Source organism: Lithobates pipiens, unplaced genomic scaffold, assembly GCF_037356315.1.
Source record: "Lithobates pipiens isolate NorthernLeopardFrog02 unplaced genomic scaffold, aLitPip1_a1.2 Scaffold_19, whole genome shotgun sequence".
In the NCBI taxonomy this organism is placed as follows: Eukaryota; Metazoa; Chordata; class Amphibia; order Anura; family Ranidae; genus Lithobates; species Lithobates pipiens.
Window position 1 is genome coordinate 527,804,574 of NW_027507764.1, and position 17,158 is coordinate 527,821,731.

At 46.3% G+C, this 17,158-nt stretch overlaps 1 protein-coding gene across 6 annotated transcripts in view; it reads right to left on the bottom strand.

The window, feature by feature from the left end:
• Positions 1–17,158, bottom strand: part of SLC43A3 (solute carrier family 43 member 3) — a 757,299-nt gene that overhangs the window by 711,543 nt on the left and 28,598 nt on the right. For 2 of the 6 annotated variants that reach the window (XM_077493192.1, XM_077493190.1), the window contains exon 1: positions 2,139–2,381. The exons of 2 other annotated variants lie outside the window; for them this stretch is intronic. The gene's annotated coding sequence lies outside the window, so the exon portion shown is untranslated. Of the gene's footprint in view, positions 1–2,138; positions 2,382–2,899; positions 3,115–17,158 lie in introns of those variants that run through there. 2 more of the 6 variants (XM_077493193.1, XM_077493189.1) reach the window with 2 other exon arrangements.

Here is a 17,158-nt window from a genome sequence, read left to right on the forward strand (position 1 = left end):
CCTTTTTTTAGTACCGTCTTACGTCATCACATTCAAAACAAACTGACTTAGTCCATTCGTGTGTGGCCATGTATGTTCATTCGGAAATCCGTTGGAACCCCGCTGAAAAGACCATCAGACCTAGTTTGCCAGAACATCTGGTCGTGTGTACGTGGCATTATATTTAGAGCGACTGCACTTCCAAGTGCACTTTCAGAGCACTTTCAAGTGCACTTGCAGTGCAAAGTGGATTTGCCTTTCGTAAATAACCCCCTTTGTTTCTGTAATGCAAGTGGATGTTTAACCACTTCAATACAGGGCATTTTTCACCCCCTTCCTGCCCAAGCCAATTTTAAGTTTTCAGCGCTGTCGCAACTTAAATGACAATTGCGCGGTCATGCAACACTGTACCCAAATGAAATGTTTATCATTTTCCCCACAAACAGAGCTTTCTTTTGGTGGTATTTGATCATCTCTGCGGTTTTTATTTTTTGCACTATAAACAAGACACCATTTTGGGACCATTTACATTGATGCACCTATCAGTGCTATAAAAATGCATTGATTACTGTATAAATGTCACTGTCAGGGAAGGGGTGAACACTAGGGGGCAATTAAGGGGTTAACTGTGTTACCTAGAGAGTGATTCTAACTGTAGGGGGATGGGACTCACAGGGGGAGGAGACTGATCAGTGTTCCTCTGTACTGGGAATGCATGATCGGTCTACTCTCACCTGACAGGATCTGGATCTGGTCCTGCTCTGTTAACGGGCAAACCGTGGTTGCCCAGTGGACATCGCAGCCACTGAGCACGGGAATTGGCTCCTGAGTGACGTAGTGTGCACCCCCCCCCCCCCCCCCCAGACGGCCGGGAAGCCCAGGACATCATATTATGCCCGTCCAGGATGGGAGATCCCTCCTGCGGACGTCATTTAATAATGGGATGGGAAGTGGTTAATAAGAATTTATTTCCATCACAGACAGAAACACATGGAGATTCAATTGACAAAATTGTGTTCTTGCCATTTTTGAGCTTCTTAAAAATTTTAAAATAGAAAAGCTATACTGCCAATTTAAAAAGCAGCGGTATGATTGTACAGCAGTCATTCCTTAAAATCCTGAACAGTTTGACTGTGAACCAGCATTTATAAATACAGACAGTTAGTGCACAGGATAAGACCAGATGGGCCTGGACCAGGGGTAGGCAACCTGGGGCCCTCCAGCTGTTGTGGAGCTATATTTCTCATGAGGCATTGTAAGGCTGGCAGTTACTAATACTCCCAGAGGCATGATGGGACTTGTAGTTCTGCAACAGTTGGAGGGCCCCAGGTTGCCTACCCCTGGCCTGGACCATACGGACTTCTAAATACTAAATTCTGAATTAGGTAGGCTGACTGTGACAGCCTTTTAAAACCATATGGGCAATGAGTGTTATATTACAATACAGCTTGGCTCAGCAACATTTACTAATAAAACACGTAACGGTTTAAATTCATATTTGGACTTGAAATCCATAGGTTGGACTTGATGGACTTTTTTTTAAACTCACCTACTATATAAAAAAATCTTGTATCAAAGGTACAGAAGCATAACAGACAGTACAGATCCACATTTGTTTTATAAAAGAAATCCTTCTATCATTATATACCTGACCTGTCATGTACTGAAAACTTTAACAGTATGCTCTCAGCACCATGCCTTAGGGCAGTGGCGGCTGGTACTCAAAAATTTTTTTTTGGGGGGGGGGGGGGGGGGCGCAAGCAAAATGAAAAATACTGAACCCCCCCCCCCCCCCCCCCCATCAATTTAAGCCTCACTGTGCCAATCAAATGCAGCCACTGCGCCCATCAAATGCAGCCACTGCGCCCATCAAATGCAGCCAATGCGCCCATCAAATGCAGCCACTGCGCCCATCATATGCAGCCACGTGTGCTCATCATATGCAGCTACGTGTGCCCATCATATGCAGCCACGTGTGCCCATCAAATGCAGCCACGTGTGCCCATCAAATGCAGCCACGTGTGCCCATCAAATGCAGCCACTTTTGCCCATCATGTGCAGCCACTTTTGCCCATCATGTGCAGCCACGTGTGCCCATCATATGCAGCCAGGCACGGCTGTCACTTTACTAACCCCGCAGCCAGTCCGATGGCACTTACTGCTAGTGTGACTGGGCTCTGCTCCTCTCCTGGAGTGATGGGGCTCTCCTCCTTGGTGGCTCTCCTCGGCAGGAAGTGACGGCTCTCCTTCTCATTCGCTCTCCTCCTCAGCGGGAAGCGGCGGCTCTCCTCCTCGGCAGGAAGTGACTGCTGCAACTCCTGTGTCCGCTCATCTTCAGGCTTCCTCCACCATGTCTCCTCTTCTACCAAAGCATTAGGCATCCAATAGGTCTCATTGACCTGCCTGCTGATTGGCAGAGAGGAACGTTAGTGTGAAAATAGCGAAAATTCATTCGTTATGCCACACAACAGGGTGGGATCGGGACGCAGTGCTCTGCGCTTCGAGCCCACCCTATTTGAAAGCTTATTAGAGCTGTGCTAATTACGTGCTTCAAAATACAACCCCCCCCCCCCAGCCTATCCCCACCATAGTATTTAATGTGTTCGGAGTCCTGAAAGGGGCCCGGGCACATGAATAGGAAGGGTAGCAGAGTTGTTAGTGGGGCGGCGCCCGTGTGCCCACAATTCACGGGCTGCCACTGCCTTAGGGGCAGGCACCGACAGCATAGCAGCCCTATCCAGTGAAACATTATCAACTCAGAGAATACAGGCCTTGAATAAAAAAAAGACAGAAGATAGGACCAGAATAGAAAGACAAAAAATGACTCCTCAGATTAGAAATGCTAGTGCAACTTTAGACTTAGAAAAAACAACTGTGCCCATGGAAGTAATGTTGCCATGTCAAATACAAAATAAATTACCTCTCTGTTTCAGAAGCAGTTCTGATTACTTGTTAGACACAGACATCGTAAGTCAAAGGCAAGTTTTAACAAAAACAGAATCAGCTGATCTCTTCATAAAGATAGTGAGCCCTTCATTTACCGATACGCTATCATAAATTCTGGACAAATTGTAGGCTAAAATCCAATAAGATACAGAGCTCCCACAAGTAAACCCAATAATAGTTAAGACTGAACCTTGTAATACTTTACCAAGGCTAACAAAATAGGCTTTTGGTTTCCAGTAGTTGCCGGCAGTTAAAGAGTTGATGAACATGTTAAACTAGCTAAACCTGTAACTGTGAATAGATAATTATTGTGCCGTGCACATCTCTGGAAAAAACTGTAGGTTTTCAGTGAAAAAAGAAAATAATAAAGGACAACTGTCTTCTAGTGAATTTTGTTGTTGAAGATACACCTACAGTCCCAAATTTATATACATGCTTAGGTCAGATACCAACTACAGCTATCTGTTTTATTATTATTTTTATACAGGATTTGTATAGCGCCAACAGTTTGTTTAGTGCTTTACAATATTTTTACTGTAAAAGATGTGGCTAATGTTTGTTCTGTGTTCTATTGCATAATATTTATTAGCACCTTCTTATATTCTGAAGCCTCGTACACACGATTGGATTGTTGCCCAACAAAACCATGAACTTTTGTCCGAAGGGCGTGACCCAAACTTGTCTTGCATACACATGGCCACATAATTGTTGGCCAACAAATACAAACTTAGTCATGTACTACGTTGTTTTTTAGCGCCACCCTTTGGGCTCCTTCTGCTAATTTCGTGGCAGTAGAAGTTTGGTGAGTATGATTCGCGCTTTTCAATTTGCGCTTTTCAATTTGTGCTTTTCATTTCACATTTTTCATTTCACGCTTTTTACTATGCTCGGAAAATCTGACAACACACATTTGTCCGCCAAAAATTTTAAAACCTGCTACCCAACATTTGTCCGGAAAGTCCATCAATTGGCCGATGGAGCATACACTCAGTCGGATTTACTGACAACAGCCTGTCATTGAACATTTCCCATCGGAAAGTCCGTGTGTACAAGGCTTAATAGTTATATGGGATTCTAGTAGGAAAGCAGAGAGAATGGCAGGAACACCACGGATTTCACATGTAGCACCCTGATGTTTAGGCAGGGTTGCTCCTAAATCTACCTGCCAGGTGTAGTTACCTTGTTAGGGATTACCCTAAATCTAGAATTGCCGCACTTCTCTCTTCTGTCACTAGATGACTGGGTATCTGGTAACATTAGATAAGAGAAGAGCAAAGCAAGGACAGATTATGAGTATATGGGATATCTCAGCCAATGGGCAAGGGTTTTCTTAAATCCTGCTGGGAGAACCTATATATTTAGGTGGAGTCAAGTGATCGGGTTCTGTGCCACATGAATAGCTGTCTGGGTGGACATGTGTTGTACTGCCCTGGCTGATAGGTCAAATTTTGGGCCTCTCCCGGGCACATCTGGCTGCTAGGCTGTCTGAGGGCCTATCTAGAAGCAAGAGAACAGCGTAGGGTTGGAACTGCGGCTTGCGGTCCAACCAGACACGACTTTTCTGCCAGCCGAAGAACCTATATATTTGGGTGGAGCCAGATGATTGGGGTTCTGTGCCACATGGATTGTTGTCTGGGTGGACATGTATTGTACTACCCGGGCTGCTAGGCCAAAGTTTGGGCCTATCCTGGGCACATCTGGCTGCTAGGCTGTCTGAGGGCCTATCCAGAAGCAAGAGCAGAGTAGGATTGGAACTGCGGCTTGCAGTCCAACCAGACACAACTGTTCTGCCAGCCGGAGAACCTGTCGTGGTCGGAGGTAGAGGGGAAGCCTTGTGTGTCAGGCCAGGGACCCAGCAGACCAGTGGGGTGAAACTTGAGAAATGGGGGTGACGCTGGAGGAAGATATAAAGTGAAGATTGGAAGAGCTCAAGGGATTCGGTGGCAGTAAATCAGCAAGTCTAGTGAGAGAGGGAGCTCAGTGGGTTGAGAACCTACAGTGCCTTGCAAAAGTATTCACCCTCCTTGGCTTTTTACCTATTTTGTTACTGTGACGGATCCTATCCCACACTCCGCTTGAGTGCTTCCGTCAGTATATCCCACTTCCTCCAGTCTGACCATCAGAGAGACATATACTATAGCTGCATTGAATACAAGTCTAGCCGAAAATAGCTTGTAGAATCTTGAATGATTTATTGAACAGAATACAGACTTTTTATACACTTTTAACACAAGGGGTTAGATAATGAGGTAGGGCTGCTCACGAATACTCCCCCCTCCCCTATAGCAACAACTTAGACAATTACATAATATGTTAATTAACACAGCACTTAAGGCAGCTTAGGTGACCAGACGGTCCATCTCTGCAGGTTAATGTGACAAGAATAGTCTTTGGGCATATACAGGGTTCCCAGAGTCTGTGTGTCTTAGGGGACATGGACCTGAATCTAAAGTAACATCACCTCCAGGGTCCCCAGGCATACAGCTCACAAAGAGCACCTTTCCTCCAAATGCCAAGGCCCATAATCTCAATGCAAGAGGCTAGCTTTCAGTCCTCTCCAAAAGCCCCTGTTCCAGCTAGGTCTGTCACAGTTACATTACAGCCTTTAGTTCAATGTTTTTTTAATCTGAATTATATGTGATGGATCAGAACACAATAGTCTAAGTTGGTGAAGTAAAATTAGAAAAATATATACATAACACTATTTTTCTGAAATAAAAAAGATAATTGGCATGTATATGTATTCGACCCTTTGTTCTGAAGCCCATAAGAAGCCCTGGTGCAACCAATTACCTTCCAAAGTCACATAATTAGTGAAATGATGTCCATCTGTGTGCAATCTAAGTGTGACATGATCTGTCATTACATACACACCTTTTTTAAAGGCCACAGAGGCTGCAACACATAAGCAAGAGGCACCACTAACCAAACACTGCCATGAAGACCAAGAAACTGTCCAAACAAGTAAAGGACAGTGTTGTTGAGAAGTACAAGTCAGGGTTAGGTTCTAAAAAAAATATCCAAACCTTTGATGATTCCTAGGAGCACCATCAAATCTATCATAACCAAATGGAAAGAACATGGCACAACAGCAAACCTGCCAAGAGACGGCCGCACACCAAAACTCACAGACTGGGCAAGGAGGACATTAATCAGAGAGGCAGCACAGAGACCTAAGGTAACCCTGGAGGTGCTGCAGAGTTCCACAGCAGAGACTGGAGTATCTGTACACAGGACAACAATAAGCCATACAGTATACTCATAGAGTTGGGCTTTATGGCAGAGTGGCCAGAAGAAAGCCATTACTTTCAACAAAAAACAAACTGCCACGTTTTGAGTTTGTGAAAAGGCATATGGGAGACTCCCAAAATGTATGGAGGAAGGTGCTCTGGTCTGATGAGACTAAAATTGAATTTTTTGTCTATCAAAGGAAACGCTATGTCTGGTGAAACCCAACACATCACATCACCCAAAGAACACCATCCCCACAGGGAAACATGGTGGTGGCAGCATCATGCTGTGGGAATGTTTTTCAGCAGTCGGGACTGGGAAACTGGTCAGAGTTGAGGGCAAGATGGATGGTGCCAATTACAGAAGTATTCTTGAGTAAAACCTGTACTGCCACATACTGATTTTCAGTCAGAAAAATATTGGATAGTTTTTCAGACGGAATTCCGCTCAAGCTTGGCTTTCATACACACGGTCAAACAAAAGTTAGCTGAACCTTCGACCATCAAGAACGCGGTGACGTACAACACTATGATGAGCCGAGAAAAAAAGTTCTATGCTTCTGAGCATGCATCGAATTGTTTCTAAGCATGCATATGAATTTTGCGTGTCGGAATTCCCGATCGGAACTTTTTCCGACCGAAAAATTGAGAACATGCTCTGTCTTTTGCTGGCTGGAATTCGGCCAGCAAAAGTCAGATGGAGCATACACGCGGTCGCATTTTCTGACCAAAAGCTCTCATTTGTCTTTTTTGCTGGCTGAATTTCCGATCATGTGTACAGGGCATAACACTCTGTGTGTGATTTGAGGCTAGGACGGAGGTTCACCTTCCAGCAGGACATTGATTCCAAACACACTGCTAAAGCAAGACTTGAGTGGTTAAAGGGGAAACCTGTAAATGTGTTGGAATGGTCTAGTCAAAGCCCAGACCTCAATCCAATAGAAAATCTGTGGTCAGACTTAAAGTTTGCTGTTCACAAGCGCAAACCATCCAACTTGAAGAAGCTGGAGCAGTTTTGCAAGGAGGAATGGGTAAAAATCCCATTGGTAAGATGTGGCACGTTCATAGAGACTTATTCAAAGTGACTTGGAGCTGTGATAGCCGCAAAAGGTGGCTCTACAAAAGTATTGACTAGGGGGGTGAATATTTATATACAGTGACTTTTTCTGTTATTTTGTCCTATTTGTTATTTGCTTCACAATAAAAAATCTTCAAAGTCGTGGGCATGTTTTGTAAATTAAATGATGAAAATCCTCAAACAATCCATGTTAATTCCAGGTTGTGAGGCAGCAAAACACAAAAAATGGCAAGGGGGTGAATACTTTTGCAAGGCACTCTATTTAGCTAAGATAAATTCCCAAAACATGTCCTGTTGGGAGGACTGAGGCTGAGAGCCACTGCACTAAAATGGAAAATGTAATACTTACCTCTCTGTAATTTTCCTTTCCTGGTGACTATCCATGGCAGCATACGCATGCATATCCTACAATGAAGGCACCAGGAAAATAGCTTTTAGACTAATCACACTTTTTGTTTTGCCATGCCAATCAGCCTAATTAAAACGCAGCTGGGAAATCTGTTGCATGAAAATTGTTTGGGAGGGGGCGGAGTATAAAAACCATTACTTGGATTGAGCATGCATCTGCAAAACAAACTATTAACAAAACACATAAAACATACAAATTTGCTACAAATTTTATTAGTCAACAAAACAGGACTAGGAAAAGAGCAAGGAAGAGGGGACGTCCCCCCCTTCCACCGCCTCCTGACACTCTTACCGGTGCTCCCGCTTAATTGGGAGCACCGATGCATGATCTGATGCCTCCGGCTGCTGGGCAGGGACTGGAATAAAGCCGTAAGCGGCTTCATTCCAGTCTCCTAATGGTAAACACGGAAGCGACATCATGACATCACTTCCCGTTTACTCGGTTGCCAATGGCGCCGGATTTAAAAAAAAATACACTATTCAGAATCGCAGAAAACGGTGATCTGAATAGTTTGAAGTGTAAAGGAGGGATCGGGGGTCTTTTAGACCCCCAATCCCTCCATAAAGAGTACCCGTCACCACCTATTACTGTCAGGGTATTTGACGTTCCCCGCATGCTCCGATGTTTACATTCCTCGCGACAGAAAACAAAAAGTTTTTTTTTTTAAGTGCCCACCATCCCCGTGAGGTCGCGAAGCAAAGAAAACTCATACGGAAGTCGCGCCCGCATATGTAAACGGTGTTCAAATCACACATTTTAGGTATCGCTGCGATCATCAGAGTGAGAGCAATAATTCTAGCACTAGATCTCCTCTAACTCTAACCTGGTAACCGGAAAAAAAAATTAAATCGTCGCCTATTGAGATTTTTAGGTACTGTAGTTTGTCGTCATTCCACGAGTGCATGCGATTATAAAGTCTGACATGTTTGGTATCTATTTACTCTGCGTAACATTATCTTTCACTTTATGGAAAAAACTTGTGCTAATTTTACTGTTTCATTTTTTTTAATTCATGAAAGTGTCCATTTTGCCAAAAAGTTGCGTCTAAAACACCGCTGCGCAAATACCGTGTGACATAAAAGATTGCAACAGTTTTATTCTCTAGAGTCTCTGCTAAAAAATATATATAATGTTTGGGGGTTCCAAGTAATTTTCTAGCAAAAAATATGGATTTTAGCTTGTAAACACCAAAATGCCAAAAATAGGGTTAGTCATGAAAGGGTTAAGGATTTAAACATTTAGTAGTCTCAAAAGCTTGAGGAAGATTTTGCCAAATAATGCAGCACAGACAATTAAATCAAAGTAATACTAACAACCTACAAACAACAAACATTGACAACATCATAAATATTTCAGTGAAAAATACCCCCCCCCCTCCCCCACCAAAAAAACAAACAAACAAAAAAAAACGTAACATACTTGCTTTAAAACACATCTGTTTTGCAAAGACAAACACAATAGAAAGAGAAAAAAAAATGTGTTACAAACTCTAAGGACACCCAAATGTACTCTACACACACGCATGCCCAGAAAAATCCAAGTGTTGTTCACACAAAAGCACAAAAAAACAAAATCCCTAAGCATACCCAAAACAACCCAAATGCAGCTATCACAAAATAAGCCACCCCTCTCCAGAATTAAGCACATCATCCACCATACTACAAAATTACACATGGGACATATACCCTCCCACCCCCCGTTCCAGGGGGGCAAACAAAGAGCCTAACATGGGCAAAAGTTATATAACAAATACCATTGCAGTCTATGGGAACTGACTGTTAATTTTGCGAGTCCCCACTTGGCTGGCTTATATTCTAGTTATTGGCCTTAAAATGGATATGGGGGTCCAGGTCCCACCCTGAGGGACATATACCTTTGTCACCAATTTGGACAACCCTAAAAACGAAACAAGGACAAGTGCCTTTAAAAATGCAAAATTGCTTACAAGCTATTAACTTGGGGGGCTTACTCTGCCTGTAAAGTGGTGCATCTGTAGCATGTATCCAAAATGCTGTTTCAAAGATCTACAGCTTTAGAGAAAACTTACAAATCTACATTGCAGCTGTAAGATTTTAACCCAAAACAAAAAATAGCCTGCCCCCTAATACATACAAGGCCATTGGGGTCTGTTAAGGCTTGAAATGATAACCCCCACATGAAAAATATCACCTCAAACTAAAAAAAATTGTGCCCCTCCCACACACTAACAAACCCCTAGCCAAACACACAGCAAGCCAGCCTATGAAAGGGAGTTGGATGCTTGGGGGCAGGAGGGACTCGGGCACCCCAAAATTCAACCACCTTGTTACTATATTCAGGGGGACAAGGGCCTCTTCTACACAACCATAGTCTGCGGTTGTGGGGGGCTGCAGACAGGGGCTTTACGGAATGTGGAAAACCCTTTTAAACTAGTGGGTACATGGTGGTTTGTGGTTGGTATTGGGCTGAGCCCAACATGCCCCAAAGGCAGCCAGCTATGTTGAGTGTATGTGGCCTTGTATGGTTCAGGAGGGGGTTGGGTGATCGCTCTTCTTGCACCTTTCCTAGCACCTTTCCTAGCTGGCCCTGTTTTATGCTCTGAAAAAGGATGTGGTTTGGATTGGTTAAGGCAGCTCACAGCCTTTTGAGAATAGAATGGAATGTGAAGTTCCCTTTTAAAAGCAAAAGTTATCCCATGGAAATCCAAGGGGTTAGGAGGAGGGGGAGTCAGTCGCATTGTAGAATAAAGTGTGGAGTTCCCCTTTAAAAGCAAAAGTTAGCCCATGGAAATCCAAGGGGTTAGAGGGGGAGACAAGAGCATTTTAGAATGGAGTGTGAAGTTCTCCTTTAAAAGCAAAAGCTAGCCCAAGGAAATCATATTGCAACAGAAAACTGTCCTTTTAAGAGTATCAAAAATTCATATTTATTAAGGTAATTTAAGACAAATTGGCAAAGTGATAAGCCTAATTTCAGAAAAGATAACAGCTTCACTATAATGGCAAATAGAAAATCACTACAGTAATTGATGCATCACACATACATGTAAACAAAAGACACTACCTATAACAATTAAAAAGAAGTGTCTGGACACCGCATAGCAACAGACGGGTTAAGGTATCAGATGAAATTCATCATAATTCATCATAAAGAAGGAAGGTACTTATATAAAGTGACAGCTTAATTTGTGTGTGGCTCCAGGGAGGAATGGATAGGTAGAAGGGAAAGCAAAGAGGAGGCTGACTGATTATAAGGTTGCTTATAAAGGGGCAAAGAATGCCCTAAGGTGCATGGTATTAGGAGACATAGGTTCTAATCTTTCCATCCAAAGGAGCATATCTTGAATAGTCTTTAACCAGGTATTGATAGGAATATAACAAGTGTGGATCTTGTATATATGAAAAGATTATTCTCGGAAAGTCACGGTGACACCAGTTAAGAGGGTGGTAAATAAGGATCGTGTTTAGTCCTGGTGCCTTTGGTAGGTGTTAGACTTTTACTCCCTTCCGGGTATTACCAATCATGAGACTGTGGTAGGCCGGGGGATGGGAGGTTTCATATATGCAGATGCTTTGTTTTATGTCACCTGTTGTGGGTTAAATGCTTCCGCCCAGAATTAGAGGTATTTTACCGCTCATACAGTGTATATGCTGAGGGCCCCCTGTCCTCTGTAATCCCTTCCGTGGATCTGTTACTGGTCCCCAGGTACTGATATCAGTGTATGCCTGGCTTAGGCTTCACCTATGTGGCTGGCTGCGTGCTGCCATGATTGGATGTCTCCATGTGCAATCATAGTCCTCAACACTGGGAGCTTGGTGAGGCGACGTCACATGACGGAACTGTGCTGACGTCAATGCATTTCGCTATAATATATAACGTAGCTTCATCTGAATGTTGATTGGATGGCAGTCCGTCCTCCCTTATATCATGAATTTCTTTGTATTGAGTACCGCCCATTGATGTGGATTTAAGGAGACAAGTGTCCTGTTTACAGTGCAGTGATGGTTGAATTTCTAAAAGAAGTCAATGAACCGTAAATTCACTGACAGCTAGAAACATGACATGATTAGCATCATCAGTATACACTAATGACATTTTAAAAGGCAAATGATACTTTGAAGAATATTGAAAATAAGAAAAGGAAAAAGGGAAAGAGTTATAAAGAAAAATAAAAGTGAATCAGTTAACAGGAAATGTACAAATTTGCGAAATAGAAAGTAATATACATATTTACATTATCATGCTCATACATGTGTATATGGCTACATACACACATCTATGTTGGGGAAGGGAGAAAAAAAGTGTTTTTATATATATTGTCCAAGCCAAGATATCAGGGACTAGATAGGCCAATTGTATAACCCCAAGTATGTCAGTCATTAGGTCAGGTCCCCCTATGGGTGTCCCTTGCATGGGCATCAGAAAATCAACGAGGGGACTGACCAACCGATACTTGTATAGTGGTTCAGCCAAATGTAATTTGCCTGAATCAGTAGGGGAGGTAATTAGCTCTTCAGGAAGACTTGCAGATTCAGTTCAGTGTAGAGGCCCACCGGAAAGAGGGACTTCAACCTGTATATCCACCATTTTTCTTTCTGGAGTATACGGTCAAGGTCACCTCTCATGGTGGGCAATTTCGGGGCATATATCCCTTTTACTTTTATGCCAGATGGACACCCATCATGGCATTGAGCAAAATGTTTTGCCAAGGGTTTTTCTGGATTTCTGTCCCTTATTTCTCTTAAATGCTCACCTAAACTTACTTTCAGTGTCTCCCTTGTCCTATATACATTTTTGGGCAAGGGCATGTGATCATGTAAATAACTCTTGTTGATGAACAGTTAATTAGGTCCCTAATTTCAAAACTTTCTTGTTCGAGAGCATCCATAAAAGTCTGGGTTCTGTCGACAAAGGGACAGATCTGACACTTTTGGTGCACAATTTAATTTGGTACACAGTATCTTGGAGAGACACTGGGGGTACTAACTAATGGCCCCAGCCTCACCGTAATATTGGTTACTGCCCCCAAAATGGTAGCTCGACGTGCCAAAAATCGAAGAAATATATTAATACAATCTGAATTTACGAAGGAACCAGACTCTAATTGGCTGTCAACTTACCCGAGAAAAAAAGGAATGTTCCCCTGTAATAAGTGTCAGATCAGGGAGGCCCGGAATAAAAGGAAAAAAGCATAGATGGAGGGCCGGCATGACAAATGTTAGAAGTGAGCAACAGAGGGTTAAAAGGATGACGCTGGGGAAGAGGGGGAGGAGACTTGGTGAGGAAAGAACGAAGGTGGAGGAGGGTTATAAAAGAAGTGGGTGGGGATGAGTGAGCAAGCGTAGGCAGAACGGAGAGGAAGTTTGCAGGCATCGGCTGGGAGGAAGCTTAGCTGCGAGGTAGCGTGCGGGGGACGGTGGCACGGGTGTGTGGGTTAGGCTGAGTCAGGGTGGGTTGCAGAGCTCACTTGTGGCACTGGGAAAACAGCCAGGACACATGGCGGACATGAATTCCCTTTTAGAGCGCTTTCAGGTGGAGGCTGCATCACTGTTTGGCTGCAAAGCCTAGTGGCGGCCATTACGAAGGACATGGCGGGGGGGTCATCACCGGGGGGACAAGACACCCCACGCTTGGAGGTCCAGGCCTCCAGAGCGATTTTCCCCAGGCCCCTCCACCAGAGCTCAGCGCCAACCTAGGAGCCCGGTTATGGACCCACGGCCCCCCCGACAAAACGGGTGGCAGCTTCAGCAGCGAGGGGGTCCGGGCGGAATCCTCACAGGCGGAGCTTGGGGGCAAGACTTTGGGTCAAGATGGCGCCTGCTCCCCACCGGCAGGGTAAGGCCAAAGGGAGGACGGTTCCCCATTCCGCGGCTGCTGCCCCGGAGGAGACACCGCGGAGAAGATGCAGCATCACGCCGGCCAGGCAGCCACCAGACGCTGCGGGCGGGTCCACTATTAGCGGGGGGGCCGGGCTGCAGCAGATGCCAGAGGAAGACCGGGGGGTCTGTGTGGAGCCCGATCGCAGCCACTGCGGGCACCAGGGCCGGGGATGGTCGGGCCGCTGGGAGAGGGAGAGCCACGCTGCGAGAAGACGCCACAGCCCATAGGCACGAGTCGTCTGGGGGGTGAGTACGCCTATGCTACCAAACGGCAGAGGTGTGGTCAGAAGGAGAGTTGTCGGGATCGGATGAGGAGGTCCACCGAGGCACCGAGTCAGCGGGAGCATCCGGAGGTGCGGCTGAGGGGAGCAGGCCCAGGCAGCCAGGTATGATTTTGAATTTATCTCCCATTGATTTGAATGTGGCTTTGTGCAGGATACTTGATGTTGATGTGGGGGGGGACCACTGGGGGGAGAGGGGACGCGGAGGCGGGTGGACCTTGGGGGCCGGCGGTCAGCCTGCCGCCCGGGGCACGCAGGAGCCTGTGCAAGCGTTACTGGGGGGGGCTGAAAGACTTGATTCAGCATTTTGCGGACAACGCACAAGTGGTGCCCCCGCAGGTTGCGCCCTGGGTCGGGGGTCAGGGGGCACTGCCAGGCGGGTGCACAGCCGGGGGTGAGTACACGGCAGGAGGTCGGTACATTCTGGGTGGATGGTGCGCTGCAGGTGATGGCAAGTGTGGCGGCTGTGGAACCCACGGCTTCGGCATCAGGGTCTGGCGCGGTGAGTGCTGCCAAGGGGGTGAAGGCTGCAGAGACTATGTCGACGTCAAGGGTCGATGTGGTTCGGCTGGCTGATGCAGCAAAGTGTGAGGTGTACGTATGCTACGAGGGTCCATTGGGCGCACATCTGAAGCAGGAGGTGAGGGACAAAATTGGCATGGGTGAGTTTCATAGTTAGTAAGGTTGAATAAAGACACCAGACCATCCAGTTCAACCTGAGTGAGTGTCTACAATTGTCCCTATCCCTGTACATTGCACACTCATGTCAGTCCCCACAATCCAAGGTCCCCATTCATATACTAGGGATAATTTTGGACAGAGACCAATTAACCTACCTGCATGTCTTTGGATTGTGGGAGGAAACCAGAGGACTTGGAGGAAACCCACGCAGGCACAGGGAGAACATGCAAACTCCAGGCAGGTAGTGTCGTGGTCGGGATTTGAACCAGCGACCGGCTAGGTGAGAGTGCTAACCACTACACCACTGTGCTGCCCTAAGTATGTCGAGATATTTTCTCTGCTGTCCCTCGAGAAGTTTAACCTGGACAGGGTCAAGCCCGACGACTAAGAAGGATGACAAGGAGAAGAGGCGGTATTGGCCGATTCCCCGGACGTTCACGAACTGGCTGCAGGCGTTCGCCATAATGCCCAGCGTAATAGGTGAGAAGTCCCCGGAACACTGCTCGGCATTGTTCTGTTATATGGACACCATTGGGGAAGCTTATAAGGTGTAATAGTGTTTTCGGCGGGTTTTAGGATTCCCTATTCATTGGTGGTGGTTCCGCCGATGGCAAGGAATTTGAAGTCTGCGCTGCAGAATCCGGAGGTGGTTTCTGAGAAGTTAGCAAAGGAGGTGGCTTTGGGGAGGATGGGCGGGCCTTTTTCTGAGAGGCCTTTACCGGATTTGGTGGTATCACCTTTGGGGGTGGTGCCTAAGAAGGAACCAAACAAGTTCCGACTTATCCATCAGCTCTCCTTTCCGAAGGGGGGTTCGGTGAATGACGCCATAGACTCCGAGGCTTGCACGGTGTCGTACACCTCCTTTGACGCTGCGGTGGGTTGGGTGAGACACTATGGGCAGGGGGCTCTCATGGCGAAATCAGACATTGAGTCGGCATTCCGGTTGCTGCCGGTGCACCCGGAGAGCTTTTGCCTTTTGGGGTGTTTTTGGCAGGAACGTTTTTACGTGGATCGCTGTTTGCCCATGGGCTGCTCCATCTCCTGCTCCTTGTTTGAAATGTTCAGTTCGTTCCTGGAATGGGTGGTGAGGGATGTGTCCGGCTGGGTATCAGTCATACATTATTTGGATGACTCTCTCGTGGTGGAGGGCTCCCATGTCCGGGATGGCTTTGGGAGATTGCATTGGAGTTGCCGCAGGATGGATCAGGTCGGTGAGTGGAGCTACTTGGTTGGCTTACAATAGAGTGTAGAAGGAGTGGTTAGATTTCAAACGGCTGCCGAGCTGAGGGGGGGGGGGGGGCTGATCAGGGTCTCTTGGTGCTATACTTTGTGTCTAGACATCTGACAAGGTTGGGGTCGATATTGGCGCTTTGGTTTAAACTTCAGGGCGAGCAGGACTTTACGAAGGGATTTTGGGTATAACAAGCCCTGAAGGGGTACCAAAAAGGTGAGACACAGAGGGATATGGGAAGACCGGTGTCCTTTTCTATTCTTCAAGTCATTTGTGACAAATTGGGTGGGCTATGCGAGTTGGGGTACGAAGTGCGGTTGTTTCGAGCGGCTTTTTCGCTCACGGTTTTTGGAGAATTTTGTTTGGGGGAATTAGTCAGTCTGACAAAAAAAGGTGAGGGGGCCTGTTGTGGCAAGATGTGGAACTAGGGGACAATAGGGTCCTGTTGAAGCTACGCAGGTCTAAGACAGATCAAGTGGGTAAGGGGGTGGATATATGGTTGTATGCGTTACCGGGGTCTGCGGTCTGTCCGGTGCGGGTGGTCGCGGAGTTTTTGCAGGTTAGGCCTCAGGGGGATGGCCCGTTCCTGGTACATGGTAATGGGACCTTTTTAATCTAAGTTTCAATTTGTGGCGGTGTTTCGGAAGTGCCTGCAGGCAGGGGTGCTAGAGAGTTCACAATTTGCCTCACACTCCTTCCGCAGTGGGGCAGCCACCGAGGCTGCCAGATGTGGGTTGGATGAGGCTGCGGTCAAGAGGATTGGGAGGTGGGAGACTAGACGGTTCAGGTCTTGCGTACAGGCACACTTGTTGTCAGAAGGTTTCTCATTAAAAAAAAGGGGGCACTTTCGGGGTGAGAGGTGGGACTGGTGGTATGACTATCAGGGGGTAGATTGAGGGTGTTGGTGGCTGTTAGATTGTTTTGTTTTTGTAATTTCAGATGGAGGTCACATACGCCTAGTCTAGATCCTAGGGCATTCTTATGTTTTTTGGGGAGCCAGAAGAGCAGATGTCAGGCCGGAGGGCAGGCAGCTGGGGATTTCTTGCAGAGAGGCATGCATCAGGTGGTTGGGGATCCCTGGGATGAAATGGAGCAGAGTGGTGCCGGAGGTACAACGATACGCTAGCCTGGACAGGCCACCGGACGTGTTGGTGCTGCATGTGGGAGGAAATGACTTGGGGGTTAGGTCTATCAGAGACCTCATTGCTGATGTCAAGTGCGATTTTTTTTTTTTTTTTGCTGCTTCGCAAGGCTTTTCCGGGGATGGTGGTGCTTTGGTCAGACACAGTCACGCACACTGCGTGGCGGATGGCCAGATCGGTGGTCAGGCTCAATAAAGCACGTATAAAAGTAAATAAGGCCCTGGGTAGATTTGTAGTGAGAAATGGGGGTTTAGTTATTCGCCACACGGAGTTGGAGGTTAATGTGGGCATGTAGCTACGGGGGGATGGTGTCCACCTATCAGCAG